The following is an 18,070-nucleotide window of genomic DNA, read 5'->3' as shown; positions in this document are numbered from 1 at the left end:
TGGAAGAACTTCCTGAATAGCTGTTAATAACAGCAGTGTTAAGTCTGCAACTGTGCTCACAGCAAACAGCAGAGTACAGATGGGCAAACCACAGAACTTCTACAAATTATAATCCTGAACGTGGTTTTGAAAAGACAACATCCCTTGAATGACAGAGTAATGAGTAATGAGCCTCCATCCAATAAGTACTCCACTAATTTTTCCTTCAGGGCAGAATGACTAGAAATCAGTGGCCAGGTCAATACCAATAACAGGCTGTGGCATTTGCACTTTACCTGTTAAGGTTTGCAATGACTCAATAGGATTTTTCATAGCCCTAATTTTTTATATCAATCAATACCACAAACATTTGCCTCTATTCAGAGGAGTACATGCTGAGATAATCTCTGTAAGTTCCTTTTTTTTTTTTTTTTTTTTTTTTTTTTTTTTTTTAGAAAGAAGCACTGTCCAAGTGCCACAAGCTGAAATGCTTCAGTACCATAGGTATCAGTCTTCTAGGATGCCCTGCTGTGTGCAGTTGAGGGGAAGGAAAGAAGAGGTCATCTAGGCTAGCGCTGCAAGAAAATGTATGTAATAAGCTAATTACCACAGGATAATGATGTGTTTAATTCAAATCCACCTGGAAATGAAACATCTTGTTTAGCGTATGTACTCTGTTTACTGTGTGATCAATAGATAAACTATCTGTCCAAAAGAATATAAACAACCACTGATACATATTTTTTAATGTTCTACAGTAAAGGAAAAATAAAATCTGCAGTTAAATCAGAATCAATGTACAGTGGGATAAATATTGGAAGTAGAAGAAAAAACTGCCTGTACAAACCTAGCATTTTATTGCACTTGATAATACTGTGCTAGAGAAATCCACTGTTATCAACTGGGCTGCACAGTAGTGCCCAACACAGATATACTGCATGTCTTTTTTCTTGACAGCCAGGCAGTAACTTACTGGCAAAGCAGTCCCTAGAGCTGTGCCTGCTGCCTTAAAGATTCTGCTCTTAGGTATTTTTCCTTTGAGAGCTTGTTGATGTTTTTTTCCCTCAGTGTTCCATGTTAGATAAAAGATGGACCTAAGGAGTAAAATGGATCTAACCTCTGCTGTTTGTGCTTTGCTGAGCTAGTATATAGGAGAAGCTGGTGGATGGGGAAGAAGCTAGTTAGTAAGAAATACCCACATAGCAGCACAGTATCTCAATCTTACTGTCATGCCTGTAAGTCCAGGTTGAAACTGGCTTGCATTTTACCAACTCCAGACAAGAGCTTAGATTTATCTTCACTTACATAGGTCACTGCCATTCTCTGCATTACAGCTCAAGCAGGACAGATTTAACACAAAGAAAAAAGTAATTAGTGACAAGACTTATTCCTATTCAATGAAGATAAAAAATTGAGTTACAACTCAGTGAGCTCTAAGCTTACTGTAGTTCCGATGAAATCAGAAGACTTGCCTACATCTGAACGTGTTACATCAAAAAGTTAACAGATGTACACAGAGTGTGGGAATTAATGATCCAGAAAAAGAAGTTGCTGGAGGCCTCAAAAGACCACTACATTAAAAAGCTTTGGACTGTGCCAATGCCTCTATGCATTGTAATAACCCAATCTAGTTGATCTGGTACAAGAGCACAAGATGCTGTTGACACAGTTTTAACATGGTGCAAAATAAGTTCAGCTGTTTATACTTAGTAAATGACAATCACAAATACCTTAAAATAACTTTCCTATGCAAACAACTGAAGACTGTCTAATAATACATTCACATACACTCTAATGGAGTTGAGATAAGATCAAAGTTGCCATTGTGCGAGTTACAGCTTAGCTCATACAGGTCTTTCCTTGCATCAATTGATACCTGTAGTCAATGGGCCACAGAAACAGTGCTTTTAAGGCATCTCTAGAATTCTCATCCAACCTCCCTCTGAAAGAGTACTGTTGCCAACAGATTATCCATGCTAGACTTTGAAACCTCCCACTACGATGACTGCCATTTCTTTCAGTAACCTGTACCAACGCTGCCCCCCTCACCTTATGAAGAAGTTTTGTCTTACGTCCTGCCTGAGTTTCCCAAAACACCCTTTCTTTCCCTTGCTTTTCTCTTACCATCTACTACTACCACTAAGAATTTGGTTCCACTGCTTTTGTAACTCCCCAACCTTTGGCCTCCTCTGTGCCACATAGAAGAAGGACTCAACGCCCACATTTACTTGCACATCATCTCCCCTGTGTCCTTGGCTCCTTTGTAACCCTCCTCTACACCTTTTCCAGTTTCAGGTGGTAGACCAGCCTCTCAGCTAGTGCTGATCTCTATTACAAACAAGGTGCCAACAACAAATGAATGACTGAATCCTAGTTCCCAAACTCACTAGATTCACTTAAATCCACTGGATGGATAGGTTGTTTTGTTTTTTGGGGTCCCAGTGGACAAAGTAACAATCTGAAGTGCCAGAGTAATTCTAGCCCAATTAGCTCTATCCCCATCCAGTTCCTGCTATTTTAAATGTAAGAACCATCTTAGGAGGCTCTGACTATGCACAGAGATGCTGAAGGAATTAACCAGCTAGCCATGCATCTCTCTAAGGTGTAAGTATTTAGAGGACAGCAAGGAGCCAGATCCAACTTTTATTCACATCCAAGAGTTTGTGCTCAGATAGGTACCACAGAAAGTATCTACTGCATCTACTACTACAAGGAAAAGGACATAGGGGATGAAGTGTAAAAGTCTACAGTAGCTTTCCCTCTCTTCAGAATAGAGAATATGATTACTCCACATCAGTACAGTGAAAGTTCGAACTTCGAACCCGATTTAGGCATTTCCCATCTTATTTCCATTCCATCTCTGACTTTTTCCTACATTGTTCCTATGTTGCCGATGAGCACCTTCCACAAAAATTCCCATGTGCAGTGGACTGTACCCTGTATACTACCTGGGGGTTTCTTTGGGTTGACTCCCTTTTTGTGTCTGTAATAACACAGCTTAGCACTATTGTGAAATGAACCGAATGGTAGAGTCCTCCTTCACAGTCCCTTGATGCTTATTAACTCAAGTGCTCAGTGCTGTTGACTGAGCCAAAGGAGGACATTTGCTCGCAACAGCTTTTCTAATCACCTTCATGCACTGATCTCAAGGCTCTTCCAAGACCATTACTCTTTGGAAAGTCACAAGTGATGTCAAGTTATAGCAAAACACGCTAAAACTGAAATAGAATTAAAGCAAGGTACAAAGAAACATTCACCACAGAGAGAATAAAAAGTGAATCAGGTGAGAAGACACTATTCCTTTATTCTTTCATGTTGGGAAGTCAGCACTTCACGCTGGCTTTTAGCTTCCTTCTAGGTGAATTTAAAACTCATTCTATATTTACTGAGAAAGGCCAGAAGAATCAATAAAGGGCTCAGCTTTCTAGACCTGATCTTCTCACCAATCATTTCTGTCTCTGTTCTGTGCTAAGGGCTCAGATAAGAAGGCTTTGTTTTTGTTTTCAGTCTCCTTAATGGATAGGTTTCTTAATTACGATGGGGGAAAAATGACTGCAATTTTGCAGTGGTAAATTAAAATCAAAATGAGGTAGCAAAGAGCAGGGTCTGGAGGGAGGGGGGCAATCAGAAACAGCTATTGATTCTGAAATGATGGAGGAGGCCGGGGAGAGCATACAGACTGGAAAGGAGACTCATCTTTCAAGCGCTGCTCTTGCATAAAAACAATCAGGCAGCGGTGTTGGTTGTTGCTGAAACTTTAACATTAGCTTTGTTCTCAATCTGAATTTAAATTTTGGAAACACTTGCCTGTTCATAAGGGGATGGCTCCTCACACGAATCTTGAGATGATGGAAACCTGAGTGTGAAGAAACTTTTAGTTGTAGCAGTAATAACAAAATATTTGGAAATAATTTATTCTAAGAAAAAAACATCACTGTTCACAGCCAAGTAGGCAGAGAAAATGCAACATCTGTATGCTGAGCACAGGACAAGCTGCAAGATCTAACACCCTTCTCACTCACAGTTATTGCATAGGATGTCCCAGCTTTTCTTGAATAGAGAGGACTGATCTGGCATTGTCTTACCTCGTTGCAGTGACTGAGACCAAGTGTGGGCACAGCTTTCTGCCACTCCAGACAGCACACTTTCATATATTCTGGCCTTTTTCCCTTCAGCTTTTCAGCTGTTCCTTTAACAATGAAATCAGATGGTAGCCTGACGTTTTGTCAAATACAGCTAGCACCTGGACAGACTGTGCAACAGTACTAATCTTCTAATAACTGGTTTGTCTGACTGTTCTCATTGCTGTGATGAAGCCTGACTTCATAAAAATGCTGATTATCAGGTGTTTGGGGCATAGAATCAGGAAGATTTTAACCCCACTATTGCAAATAATATTCTCAATACAGTCATTCTAAATACAGCTGAATGCTTCAAATAAATAAGGCTCTATTTTCAGCACAGACAGCTGAAAACACCTTGGAGGTCCTCTGAAAGCAAGAGGTTTGTTGCACCATACAGGAGACATCTCTTCCACTCTTCACACTAACACTGGTCTACAAAATCCTCCCTCATCCCAATGCTGGTGACAACATGGTGTTTCTCTTGCTCCTCCCACAGGGGCTGGCATTTTGTATGACTATGTCCTTGTTCATAAGCCATTTTCCTCTCATTCTCCTCCAAGCAGTGCAACAAAATCTGTTATTTTCTTACTTCCTCCATCTTTGTAGCCACGGTTCTGCCATGTCACCTGTTCCCTGCCTGACTCCCAGCAGCAGGGATAATTATCTGGCAGTGAGAACTCCTCATCCTTGCCTAATACCCTGCCCTCACTTGAGAATGGCAGAAGCACACCTTTCCAACGACTGTATCTGTGGCTGCTCCTGCCTTTGACAGCTGATCCTGGATATCAAACTGAAGTGCAGGACAGATATTTCTAAGCCCTTCCTGGCTGTCATTGTGCTCTAGAGAAATCTGGATTTGGCACAGTGCTTGGATGCTTCAACACTTACCTGGGCCAAAAGTGGAATCAGTCCACAGATATCTCCCTCATCATCACAGGAGTTCTGTGCAGCACAGCAAGTCTTGTATATTCTTATCACTACCACTGTCTAATTCACTGTCAGTTCTTTTCCTAGAACAAAAAAAAGGACAGAAGTTAAAAGGAAGAAAGATTCCAGGTGAGCAAACATAAGAAGTGAAGATATGGCATGCTTCTGAACCCTATGACCTACTTACTCTTTCCCTGAAGCTTCAATGATCACTGCTGCTTTTTAGGGAACAGCAGAGGCTGCTTAATGCTGAAGGCTGCAATCCCTGGCTCCACAGACCTCTAATGCCTCCTCTTCCTGGTATTCACACAGGAAATGCTGCTTTTTCAGGTGATATGGAACCTACCAAGAAACCCTGTATCCTATTCTTTAAGTGTGCAGGTACTCAGTGTTGTTATCATTGGATATTCTTTTCTGCAACAGAAAAGCAGGAGAGAGAGAGAAAAATATTGGTCAGTGTTGCTTAATTGAGATCTAATAGCCAAGGTCAGTGCTAAGCCAAGAATAGACAGCAGAAGCCTCCCATGATATATTTTTGTGATGAGATGTTCATAGCACACAGACTGATCTATTATTGGTTTTCACCATGAAAAATTTAGCTATTGCCTGGAATATTCTCAAATCTATTGTGCATTATTTCCTTGCTTTTTCATTTAAAAATATGTTTCTAATGAGACCTCATGACTGTGTGAATTAGCAAATCTCTGCTGAGTAGAGAAATTGCTTCACCTTGCACAATTGTAGCTATATGTTCTTCTGCCAGACATCTGCAAGATGACAAAACCTGTTTATCTGAGTCTAGCATGCTCTTCTGGGCTAGAAACAAAAACCTTTAAAGGGAAAGGTGAAGACTCAATTGCCAATGTGCTACAATAGGCACATCTGTGAGGAAGAGCACTGAGCAGTTGCCTCTAGCAATGTTCTGCACATCTGTAATGTTACAGTGCAACAGAAGGAATGTGATGGTCTACAGCACCTCTCTGGTATTATGTGGCACTTCAACCTACAGGCTGGCACGACCTCCTACTCGCCTTGTTCTTTCCAGTATTTGCATACAAGTCTGTAAAAGATGCATCAGTGCTCCTCCCCAGCCCAATCATTTCCAGACATCTTAGGCTTCCTCCATTTTTTTTTTCCCCTCCACAGATCACAAAGCATCCTGCTCCTCAAATCTTTAACCGAGAACACAGGAGGGAGATGATTCACATGACCTCACAGACATGTGAATACTAAACCTAGAGAGCTGATGAAAGAGTTAATTCCTCTGAAGATGAAAGGAATAAGGTCTCCGAGGAATGCATCTTAGTACATCTATTCCCTAGAAGATGCTGCTCTACTTTCTTTGCCAGCGTCTATAGCACAGGATATGGTCCGATCCTACTCAGTAAGAACAGAGAACACAGTCTGCATAGGCATCACAAAAAACGTGAATACAATAGGTGCAAGGAAGCATTGTCTTCTGGTGCACGGTTACCTTGTGTCTACCTTAGAGCCTTCTAATACCTATCACTGGAGAGCTCCAAGCTCCTATTGCTGCTATGGTTGAAGCCGTTCACTGTGACGCTCCCTAGAGCACCTCTCTTGCAGTATGGGTGCAAAGTCCTCCAACAGACAGCTCTCTGCACACACACACTATGTACCTAACAACTGCCAACTGGCTCACTTCACTGCTCCTGAGAACACTGTGTGGATGGTGATCATAGCAGTTCAAACCACAGTTGTTCCATTTCTGCACCAGCAACTAGTGTGGAAGGTGCCCAAATAGCGGCCCTCTTTTACTACACCCCCATGTTCACCACTTCTTCAGTCCAGAGAGAGGGCAACACAATCCTCAAACCTTCTTGTAAGAGGAAGATTGGGTCCAGGCCTTCCAGAACAACATGCAAAAATAATTGCCTAGGAGCCTGGCATCTAGCATGGAAAGGAGAGGAGAGTGTGGTCGCCATGGTAATGCTGTGCCTCATTTAACTGCAAAGCAACCTCTCGTGTCCTTACATGCAGCCATTCCCACACATCTGCCCCGTGCATAGCACAGGCAGCAGACTGCACATGTAACCAGACACAGGCATTGCCCCTCTGCCCACGTCCGCCCCACACAGGGAGGGCACAGATATATTGTAACCTCCACTATCCCTCATATATGATGCACACAACACATACTTGCTGAGCAACACACATTCTCTCAGCTCTCTCCCACTCATGCACTCTCTGTCTCAAGAGAACGAGACAGACTTACAGTCTCAGCTCCTACAGCTATAGGCCCCTCTGCTGCGTAGGTATAAGATGCTTTATAAGCACAAAATCAATCAGTCTGTCAGCCACCAAAAGCTGCAGACTCTTTTCCTCCCTCAGCCTTGCCACAACACCTGACTATGGATCCTATGCAGATTATTTTTGGATGTATTTTGTTTCAGTTCCATGGGATGAGCACAGAATAAAGGCCCCAGGAAACTGATTTATAACAAGGCCATATGCCACTGTGCAGTACAAAACCCAAGGGAAGCTGATGGTTAGGTCACTTGGTGCTTCAGATTGGATCATGCTGCACTCACTTCTTGGCAGATAACCATAGGAAATCAACATCAATCCTGTTTCTCCTCAACATATCCTGTGGGTACCTGAAGGAAAATCCAACTCCCTGCTGATAGCAGGAAAGCAGAAGCACAGCAGCAACTCATTTCATAGCAAGAACAAAGTAGGTAGGAGCTGTGAGCAGCATCCCTACCACCCTACCATGCAACAGACAGGTATCAACAGATATCAGGTAACAGTCAGCTGTCATAACAAACCATTCAAACTCAGCTTTCATTTACATCACCAGACAGCCTGGAGTCCTATGCAGAGATGCCACTGTCACAACATATTCCATGAGTTCTTCAAGAAGGTGCTGGCATAGCTAGAGCTTAGGCAGTGCCACTGTGGCAGGTACAGACCAGCCCTCAGTGAGTTCAGGCAGCAAGTAGAAACTTCTCAAACACACATACATGGCAGCTCCAGCTAACAGGGCCTGTTGGGCCCGTCAGGCACAAAGTTGCTGGAGCCTGAAGTTTCTGTATCACACAGTACCAGTGTCCTTTTCTGCTCTGTGCTGCAGAGAGTTTTAATCAGCACTTGGCAAATGACTGGCATCTAGCAAATGATGAGGTAGCTCATACTGTACCAGCCACTGGGGTCCAAGCAGTTGCAACACGTTCCATTGCCACTACTTTGTTTGTGTGCTCTACACACGTGGCTTCTAAAATGCTCAGAAAACTGCCCCAGGTAATGTCTCCTTAGACTGCAGGCAGGATGCCTGCCCATATTCTGTTCTTCGTAAACCTCTCAAGCTCCCCCTGCTTACTTCAGCCCACTTTTGAGAGTGTGATCCAGTTAATGGAAGAGTGACCTGACGTACAAGCACACAGCTGAAGTAGATTTCCCTACCTGCTTGCTCAGCACCTCTGGACAAGGTGGCCCCAGTTATCCCAGTACTGGTCAAGATTGCACACACATCCTCCCCTCTCTCCAAGAAGGGATAAGCACATAATTCCCATGCATCTCCTTTCTCTGTTCACTCCATCTTCACTACCTGTATGCCTGACTATACCTGACCTCGGGTACCTCTCTGAAAGCAGAGGCCCCACGTGCAGCCCCACACAGAGGTAGAACCCGGGAAGGGTCTCTGCAGCCTGCACAGCCTACATACAGCCAACCAAGCTGACATCGCTCTGGCACAGAGAAAGGCATCTAATGTCTGAGCACACACTTCCCCCTTATGGCTATGTCTGATATAGCAACGGCCCAGACCTGCAGCACCTTCGCCAGGCTTGTGATTTTCCCATGAATGTTGAATATCTTTCTTACACTTGCCACACACACATCTCTCCTTCTTTTGCATTAGGGGAATAAACACAGAGCCACTCTTACCAGCCGGTCTGGCTGATGCAGATCAACACACACGGTGAGCAGCACAAGAAAGCAAGACAACTCCAAGCACTCAGTATGTGTCCTGCCTCAGATGTCACACTGTCCCTCTGACAGAATCTTAAGCATCTATCCCTGGTTCTGGGGCACACTTCCCCTACTGGAACATCTTTCCTTTCCCCAGATTGAATACAGCTTTTACTTTGATTTTGAATTGAAAGTTTTTGAGTAGATAGTTATGATTAATGATTCTGTTCAGTTTCTCCCTCTCCCTCCCATTGCACTGCATGGCTAAAGTCTCTCTCTTCTTATCTGAGTAATAATGTCTTTATCAAAAGGAGAATCAGCAGTCTTTATAAGTCTTCTGGTTTCCGGTGCCCATCTTCTTCTCTGGACTAAGCTTCAAGTAGCTGTTTCTCTCTGTTCTCCCATCACCCCAAATACCATATTTGTAATTCAAGAACAATTTGCTTCACAGGGAAGGTAGTTTCCTCTAACATCTACCCTATGACCACCTTACCCTTCCCCCACTCACCTCTTATTTCTGTTCACTGCTCTGAAGGAAAATGAGTCAATTTTCTGGCTGATTCTTTTCTGTTGGATCGTTGAATTGAACTGACCTGTTGCAGATGGACACTGAAGTACTGCATGCTTCACTCATAAGAGGAAGGCAGATATTTACTGATACAGATAAATTTGAACAATGAAGACAGCAACTTAACAAGATTCAAAATGGCTAGATATCCTTGACTATTTGCTATGCAGAGGGTGGGGGATGCATAATGAATCTAAGATCAAATCTTAGTGAATCTAGGATAGCTTAAAAACAATGAATCACTTGTCATCAGAAAAATGCAAAAAAACCTACTGACCCCTATTGCTAAAGGAACCTATATCACACTTACCAAGGATCTGTCAGCAATGCATCACCACATACTGGGTGAATTCTGCACAGGCATGAAATGACCTTGAGAGGTGTCCCCATTCAAGGAGAATTCTTCTCACTCTGGAAGTAGAAAGGTGGGTATATAAAAAACAGCAATAACAACAAATCTTTAAACCATATCTTCTATCAAGCTTTTCCTCCCTTCATCCAGGTTTTTCTAAAGAGTACAGGAAGGAGAACAAAAACCTGCAAAACTGTGTGGTACCCAAAGGGGGACAAACTTCTTCCTTCATTCCTTCTCCAAGCTAAGGATTGGTCACTGCTCACATGCTAGTATACTATCCTTGCCACCTCTCTTCTCTACAGGATGTTCTCTTCTCATGTATCATCTATGTAAAAGCATCAGGAAGGGATGAAATGAACGCTATCAACAAAGACATGTTTTCAATGGAACACTGCAGCCCCACGTGCCCTCCTGCTTCAGTCAGAGGACAATATGCCCAGTCCTGACTCCTACATAATAAACATATAATGCCTGTTGCCACTAATTCCCTGGCTGATCAAGCTCTCTGCCAAACTGACAGACTTAGCTGGATACCACAGTTTCTCACAGCTTTGGCTCTATGACCTTTATGGCAGCTCTTCAATGCTAAATGCCGAGGTGAGGAGCTGTGATTTAATTCCCTTAAGTTAAGGCATGTTCAAAGGTCAGTGACTCTTCGCATTCCTCTATGGACTCGTGCCAAGTGCTCAAGGTGCTCTCAGCTGACAAGAATTACATTATACCACAATCTTCATGGTCAGAAAATGGGGGCTACAGGGACATGGAGTTGAAGAAAAGAGGCTGTGTCGCAGTTCAAAAAAGAGGCTGTGTCGCTGAGCCATGGGACCAGGGACAGTGGCTACAAAGGAGAAGGCTTCAGCAAAGGACAAGCATCCTCTGATTCTCATACATGCTGCAACCAAAGGGCTGCAAAAGTCAGGAGCTGGCACAGAGTTTCACAAGAGGAACAAGGATAGCCACCCAAGTGACACTGCATGGAGCATTCTCTTCCACTCCCCTATCAGTAGTGTCAGTGGTCTACAAGGCCTTTTAGTTCTGCTCTTCACATAAGACCAGGTGAATAAGTGGGAACTTGACCGGTTTCCTGTGGTACCAGCAATATTGTCAGAACAAGGAGAAACAGCTGCAGTACTCCTTGAAGTCAGCCATAACACCCTCTGCCAGTGCTTCTACCCATTTCTCAAAGTGCTTGCAGCTACTGATAAAGGCCGCATCTGTTCTGAACTTGTTTGCCAGGATATTAGTGGGAGGAGCGTTTGGTTTTTCTTCCATATAACTAAGTCTTAGGCCCAGGCTATCAAAGGCATTTAAGTGCCTAGAAAGAAGTTAGGAATTAAACTACCGTGAGGCTCTGGGTCCTAATGAGGACGCAGTTATATTGGTATTGAATGTTTTTTGCTGATTTGGCTGACAGTGCTTGGAAAAGTTCTGCTAAAAAAAAAAAGAAAAAAAAGCACCCCATTCTGCTGACATAAGCTGCCTGCAAATAAGGAGGGCTTCACTGGTACAACTCTGCTGCTACAGCGATATCACACACATTTACATGTAAATTAGGGCTTTGTTTATTATGCGCACAGATGCAGCCTTTCTCCTCGTCTTCCATGGAGAGGGTAATGGTCTCACTAAACTGATTCTATGGATGAAGAGAGCAAGCCACAAAAAATGAAAAATAAAAATCAACTTATTGGCTCAGTGCTGACAGAAAAAGCACAGAACCTGGTCAGTGCCTACGGGAACAGGACTTTCTTCAGCGCTAGAGCTGGGGTGACAAGTGAGCATGCCATTAAAAAGGAGCCCACATCACATCAAGTATGCAGGATAAAATCCTGTGTTTGAGGTGGGAGAGCTAACAGTGAATGCTCTAGGGAGTCCCAAAACGGACAAGAGACTGAGGCCTGTTTAGGTGCAGGAAGCATTATCAGCAAGGAAACGAATCCAAAACCTAAGGACAGGTTCTACCACACTGCCTTACCACGCAGCAAACTGAGCAGCCATGGGCACAAGTGACAGTGAATGTCCATGGAAGAATACGAAAGCTGAGGCAATACAGACGACTAACAACATACCACAGGAACCACATATGAGACCAGAAGCTGCTGAGATTACCATGCTTCCAACCACTGTTTCAGTTATATACACACTTATTTTACCTCCATTCTGCCTGTAATCCTGCATCTTGACCACACTCTGTCAGACCACACTGCTGTTAACAAAAGCTAACACAAGACGAGAATGATGATAAAATAATGAGTTTCACCTCAGCTGTTCATTCCCAAATCTGCCATTCCTGCTCTTTTAACACAGCTCACTGTTTTTTGCTAGGATAGTTTTAACTCATATCAACTCTTGTCAGTGGTGAATGTAAGGAATTATAGCCTTTGTTGGCCCTATAGTGCTAGAGGGAGACTTGAGAGAGGACACATCACTACGTAGTTCCACTGTGATGGCATAAGAAAAGATTCAGACTTAAGACTCCAGAAAAAAGCTGGTGTTGCCAAAGGCTGGGTGAAACAGTGAAGGTGGGTGAATGTTACTGCTGGCCTTAAGTCAACTGTAACTAACAGTTCATCTCAGCTATGGAGAAATGCATTCTCCACTCTAAAGTACTACACAAGCCACTGATCAAATGAAAGACACATATCCAGAAGTTTGAACCGGGTGGAAGAAGGTACTTTCTGAATACTATTTTGTACTGGAGTCTTGAAAATGGAGGATGAGAAGAAAAACAGATAAATCACAAAGGCTTCAAACAAGTCTAGGATGACCTTGGCAGTCAGCCCCAATTGAAACTTGCAGAAAAACAAATCTTTGGTACAGTTAGTTACCTACTTCTTTCTTAACTGAAGGATTAAAGCTGTACGTAAAAGGAGTAATAAATGTAGGTGGTTAAGTAGGTGGTTAAAGTCATTAATCCCCTCTAATAAACTGGATTCCCGCCCATGCTTAGTTTTGCTGGTCAACACCCAGATCCTACACACATCATCTACCCCATCCTACATCAGTTTTATTATGGCTCATCAGACCCATATTCATACACATTTTTCAGTACCTACATCCTCTCAGGCCTCTTGCATCTCCAATCACAAATCTCCCATCCTGACTTGCTTCCCATTTCACTGAAAGCCCGGCTAATTTCTCCAGGCAAACATAGAAATTCTGATCCAAAGATTAGTGAAAAGGTGAAACAAAAGCTGTGGTGATTCTAGAACTGTGGCATTCACCACAGAAGGCTTCAGGGAGACAGAGAGAGTCTTTCCAGAAGCAGAAACAGAACTCTCAGCTTAGCTAAATTTAAACCAGCTAACTACATTGTTAAAAAAAATAGTGGTACCTATTTTCACTTGCCTGCTTGCAGCAGAAGGAAGCAATCTATTGTGAGCATTCAACATTTACCTAAGCTGAGGACAGAAGAACTGTCACTCATACACCAGACCAGCCAATCTCCCAAACAAGCAACATTCCCTCTTAAGGGCTACTCCAAGTCCTCTCCAGCTTTCCAGGAAATTTAGCTATTGTCTTGACAGATTCTCCTGGGACACTATTATTGCTCTGTGTTTTCTTAAACTGCTATTTAATTAGCTATGAGATCCCCAAAGAGCTTTCCATACTCCTGCTGATTCTTTCCCTAAACTTCAGACACATGTTCTGCCATTCAGAACTCGAGCTAAAATTCAGTGCCTCAGTCCCTGAAGGCTCAGTGCTAAGGTACTGTAACTGTAAAAGAAAAACAAGAAACAAAACCAACACCCACCTCACAGCACTGCAGAGGTCTGCCCAAAGTGTAGCTTTTTCAATTACACCTTCAGCAGTGAGTTCACGTTTAGTTCAGCTTCACCCGGAGACTGAAGATGAAGGAGAGATACTTGGAGACTGTGGACTGTTCCTTCCCAGAGCAACCCACCTGCTACTAACCGCTTTGAATGCAAGCGCTGAATCACGACTTATTCTGCGTGAATTGCAAACGTGAAAGCAAAGATTTCGGCTCATTTCTGACTGTAGCCACCTCGAGATGTTCGATTCCCCACAGAGCTGACTTCATTCACATAACTAGTTTTGTCTCAGCTGCCAACTCTCCTCAAAAGAAATTATAGCCCACAGACATAAGTTCTGACAATCTCTAATTATTGTAGAAGGAAGGCCCAAGTTCTGTTTGGGACACGGAAACACAAAAATTTTTCTGCTACCTAAAAATAAACGTCCCACTGGTTACCTAGCTGCTCCTTCCTGAGTTTGTTTTCTGCTGTTCAAACTTCACAGCTCTGTGATCCCCAAACCTACAGATGATTAGCAACTGTATGCACTGATTCATGCCAGTGATGTAAGCTCTCTATCGATATGAGCTCGGAGTGCAGCAATCCCTGACTAACTTGTTACTTATGGTCTACTCTTCCATTTGACTCATTTCATTTTTCTTATACAGTTTCTTGCTTCATACAGATGGCTCAGTAAGACTATTTGCTTTGCCAGCTCACAGGTAAAGAATCTTAGAATCATTAAGATTGAAAAGACAACAAAGATCATTTAATCCAACCATCAACCCATCACCATTATGCCCACTAAATCGTGTCCCTAAGTGTCACATCTACACTTCCCCTGAAAACCTCCAGTGACAGTGACTCCACCACTCTTTGCAGCCTGTTTCAATACCTCAACACTCTTTCTGAGAATAATTTTTTTTCTAATATTCAACTTCAACCTCCACTGGTGCAACTTAAGGCCATTAGCCCTCATCCTATCCCTGTTACCTGGGAGAAAAGACCAGCCCCCACCTCGCCACACCCTCCTGTCAGGAAGTTACAGAGGTCTCCCCTGAGCCTCCTCTTCTCCAGACTAAACAATCTCAATTCCTTCAGCCATTCCTCTTAAGGCCTGTGCTCCAGACCCTTCACCAGTTCTGTTGCCCTTCTCTGGACACACTCCAGGTCCTCAATGTTTTTTCTCGTAGCAAGGGGCCCAAAACTGAACACAGTACTCGAGGTGTGACCTCACCAGTGCCACATACAGAGGGATGATCATCTCCCTAGTCCTGCTGACTGTACTATTTCTGATACAAGCCAGGATGCCATTGGCCTTCTTGGCCATTTGGGCACACTTCTGGCTCACGTTCAGCCAGTTGTCAACTAACGTCTTCAGATCCTTTTTCTCCATTCAGATTTCCAGCCACTCTGCCTCAAGCCTGCAGTAACACATGGGCTTGTTGTGACCAAAGTGCCACTTGGTCTTATTGAAGCTCACAAATTGGATTCAGCCCATCAATCCAGCCTATCCAGATCCCTCTGCAGGGCCTTCCTACTTTCAGGCTGATCAACAATACCTTCCAACTTGATGTCATCTGCAAACTTATTGAAGGTGCACTCCATCCCTTCATCCAGATTATCAATCAAGATATTAGACAGGGCCAGCCTCATTGCTGACCCTCATGGAACACCACTCATGACCGTTTGCCAGTGGATTTAACTCCATGCACCACCACTCTCTTGGAAAAGCTCTCCAGCCAGTTTTTACTCAGCTAAAAATATAGCTGTTTATAAGCCATAGGCTGCCAGCTTGTCCACGAGAATGCTGTGGGAGACAGAGCCAAAGGCTTTACTAAAGTCTAGGTAAACTATATCTATAGCCTTTCCCTCATCCACTAGGCATGTTGCCTGGTCACATAAGGAGCTCAGGTTGGTCAAGCAGGACCTGCCTTTCATGTACTCATACTGGCCAGACCTGATCCCCTGGTTGTCCTGAACATGCCAAGTAATTGCACTCAAGACAATCAGTTCCAAGACCTCCCCCAACACCAAAGTCAGGCTGACAGTTCCCCTGTAGTTCCCCAGATCCTTCTGACCCTCCTTATAGATGGGCATCACATTAGCAAGTCTCCAGTCATTTGAGACATCCACAGTTGACCAGGGCTGCTGATAAATGATGGAAAGTAGCTTAGCAGTCACTTCCACTAGGTCCCTCAGTATCCCCAGGTGGATCCCATCTGATCCCATGGACTTGTGACAGTCTCCATGGAGTAGTGAGTTGCTAACTAATTCCTCCTGAATTAGGTGTTATTCTCCTCCTCATCACCATCTTCCAGCTCCAGGGGCTGAGTACTCTCAGGATGGTAAACACTTTTTTTCCTGGAGTATCAGCAGAAGCTCTCTGTTCAAGCAGGCTGGTCTTCTCCTGTTGGGACCTAAAAGGAGGTTCAGAACTTGAATTTGTTCTGAGTTTATTTAGATCATCTTCTGTGCAGCCATGTAGTCCAGAGACACAAGCTGCAATCACCCATATACACAGGTACCTCATATGTCACACTGAGCCTGATCCGAGCTGCCCACAGATATGACACCAGGAGCTCTGTGGGATGTGCTTGATGCTGCTTATGGCATCAGCTGTGCCTGTGATGCATCCCCATGCTGGGACCTGTCCTCATGGACATCCTGGGCTCTTCTGTCACTACAACCCCAGGGTAAGTGTGGCTTTCCCTCCCCCTGTTCTGTACCAGAAGGGGAAAGGTGTCCCTCAAGCTCCATGTTAGCCTGGTTCATTGCAGAAGACAGGGTGGGTCTGAGGCCCCACGTGCAGAGAAGCACTATAACAGCTGCATGAGACTGCCAGGTCCTTCAGGGGTTTATCAGCAGGTTCCTTAATGTTTTTTCTTTCTTGTCATTCCTAAACCAAAACTGAAACCATTGTATTGTACGAGTCTGTGCTAGTTGTGTTTCAGGACAGTCTGCAGGTGCCCATGTGTGGAAGGGGTCTGGGCTCTCTCACTGAACAGGTAATGTAACAGTGTGATCCAATGCCCAGCAGCAGCAGCAGCTTGTCCGCTCCAGAAACGAGGCATCAGCAAATGAAACTCCTGAGTACACAGTGGGCAGGGGACAGAGGGTGTTGCCTCAGACATTCCCTGCAGGTGCTGGCTGATGGGCCATGATCCCATGGCACAAACCGGCCAGTACAATTCAATCATTTCTGTTCAGGTGGAGAGGAGCAGGAAAGAAAATACCAACAGTCAACCACGGCAACAGGGGGAAAATCCTTCAAAAAAAATGATATAGTATGAGGGTCCCTAGTACACCTCTCTCACTTGCTCACTCATTTCCTTGCTTTTTCATTCATAATCTTCTTTACATTTCCTCAGCAGTAATTTCAGCTCTACAAAAGCTCTCTGCTCCTTCTCCAGAAAAAGCTCAGCAGCAAGAGCAGTCCACGTGCTTTACCAACAGCACTAACTGCACATGCAATGAAGCAAGTCCACTTGCCACATACATCCAAATGCTGAGCACAGGCGATTGCTGTTCTGATCATTACAACCTTCCTAGCAGCACCAGCTTCACAGTCCTATCTTGTAACACGAGAGAGGGGACGTGGCCCATCCCATCCTTTGTCTCTGCTTACTGAAACCAGGTGAAGAAAGAATGTTTCTCAGACAAGTCTGTACGTGCTCCAGTGGCAGTCCGGATAGGGGAGCAGCCACAGCCCGTAAGAACAGGAATATGGCCTCACACAGATCTAACTCTTTGTGCCCTCACACCCAGCCTGGACTCGCAATCCTTGTGCCTGTATTTGTATCCTCATTATGAAAACCTCTCGTGTCCATAGGCGAGTCAGAGATATGAAGCATGTTGGACATGCTGCTCTGCCCATAAATGGGCTGAAAGAAACTGTAAAGCTCTCTCAAGCCTTCCTCATGAAAGAAAAATGACTTCCAAAAAAACTAATTAACTTTTGCTAAGGACCCTACATTCATATCTAGCTTGCAGTGAGATTCACGACAGAGGCCCCAGGATGCAACTACAACACAGGAGAAATAAAGAACAAAACCCACTATCAATAATAGCAAATTAGAAGAGGATGAGACTATTCATTCAACTTCATCCACCTGCTAAATTTGCATTGTGCTGAGATTTACTCTGGTTGTTTCAAATTACATTCTAGTAAATACTACAGCCCTTCCCTCTCAATTACTCTGGAGAAATCAAAGGTCAAACTCTTCTACATTTTCAGTATGTACTTAGGCACTTTAGTTTTATTGCTCTCCTCTTACCAGCTGTTTGGTGGTGTGGTTTTCCTTTTGTGGGAGTTTGTTTTTATTGGTGGTACCAGCAAAATCTGGGAATTAAACTTGCCAACCCAAATGACAGGTTGGAAAGCCAACATTATTTCACTGCAGGACTGGGTGCGTGGGCAAGCATTCCCACTCAG

At 43.8% G+C, this 18,070-nt stretch overlaps 1 long non-coding RNA gene across 1 annotated transcript; it reads right to left on the bottom strand.

Annotated features, from left to right (window-relative positions):
* Positions 1–3,786: 3,786 nt before the first annotated feature.
* On the bottom strand, positions 3,787–5,439 carry LOC122158337. Its single transcript, XR_006168209.1, has 3 exons — positions 5,218–5,439; positions 4,992–5,113; positions 3,787–3,835 (listed from the first exon to the last, which is right to left on the bottom strand). It is a non-coding gene; the product is annotated as an uncharacterized LOC122158337 (long non-coding RNA).
* Positions 5,440–18,070: the final 12,631 nt, after the last annotated feature.

This window comes from Centrocercus urophasianus, unplaced genomic scaffold, assembly GCF_019232065.1.
Source record: "Centrocercus urophasianus isolate 14NV4802_14NV808 unplaced genomic scaffold, USGS_Curo_1.0 seq_14, whole genome shotgun sequence".
Lineage (NCBI taxonomy): Eukaryota > Metazoa > Chordata > Aves > Galliformes > Phasianidae > Centrocercus > Centrocercus urophasianus.
The sequence above is the reverse complement of the archived record's forward strand: the minus strand, read 5'-3'. Positions and strand labels throughout refer to the sequence as shown.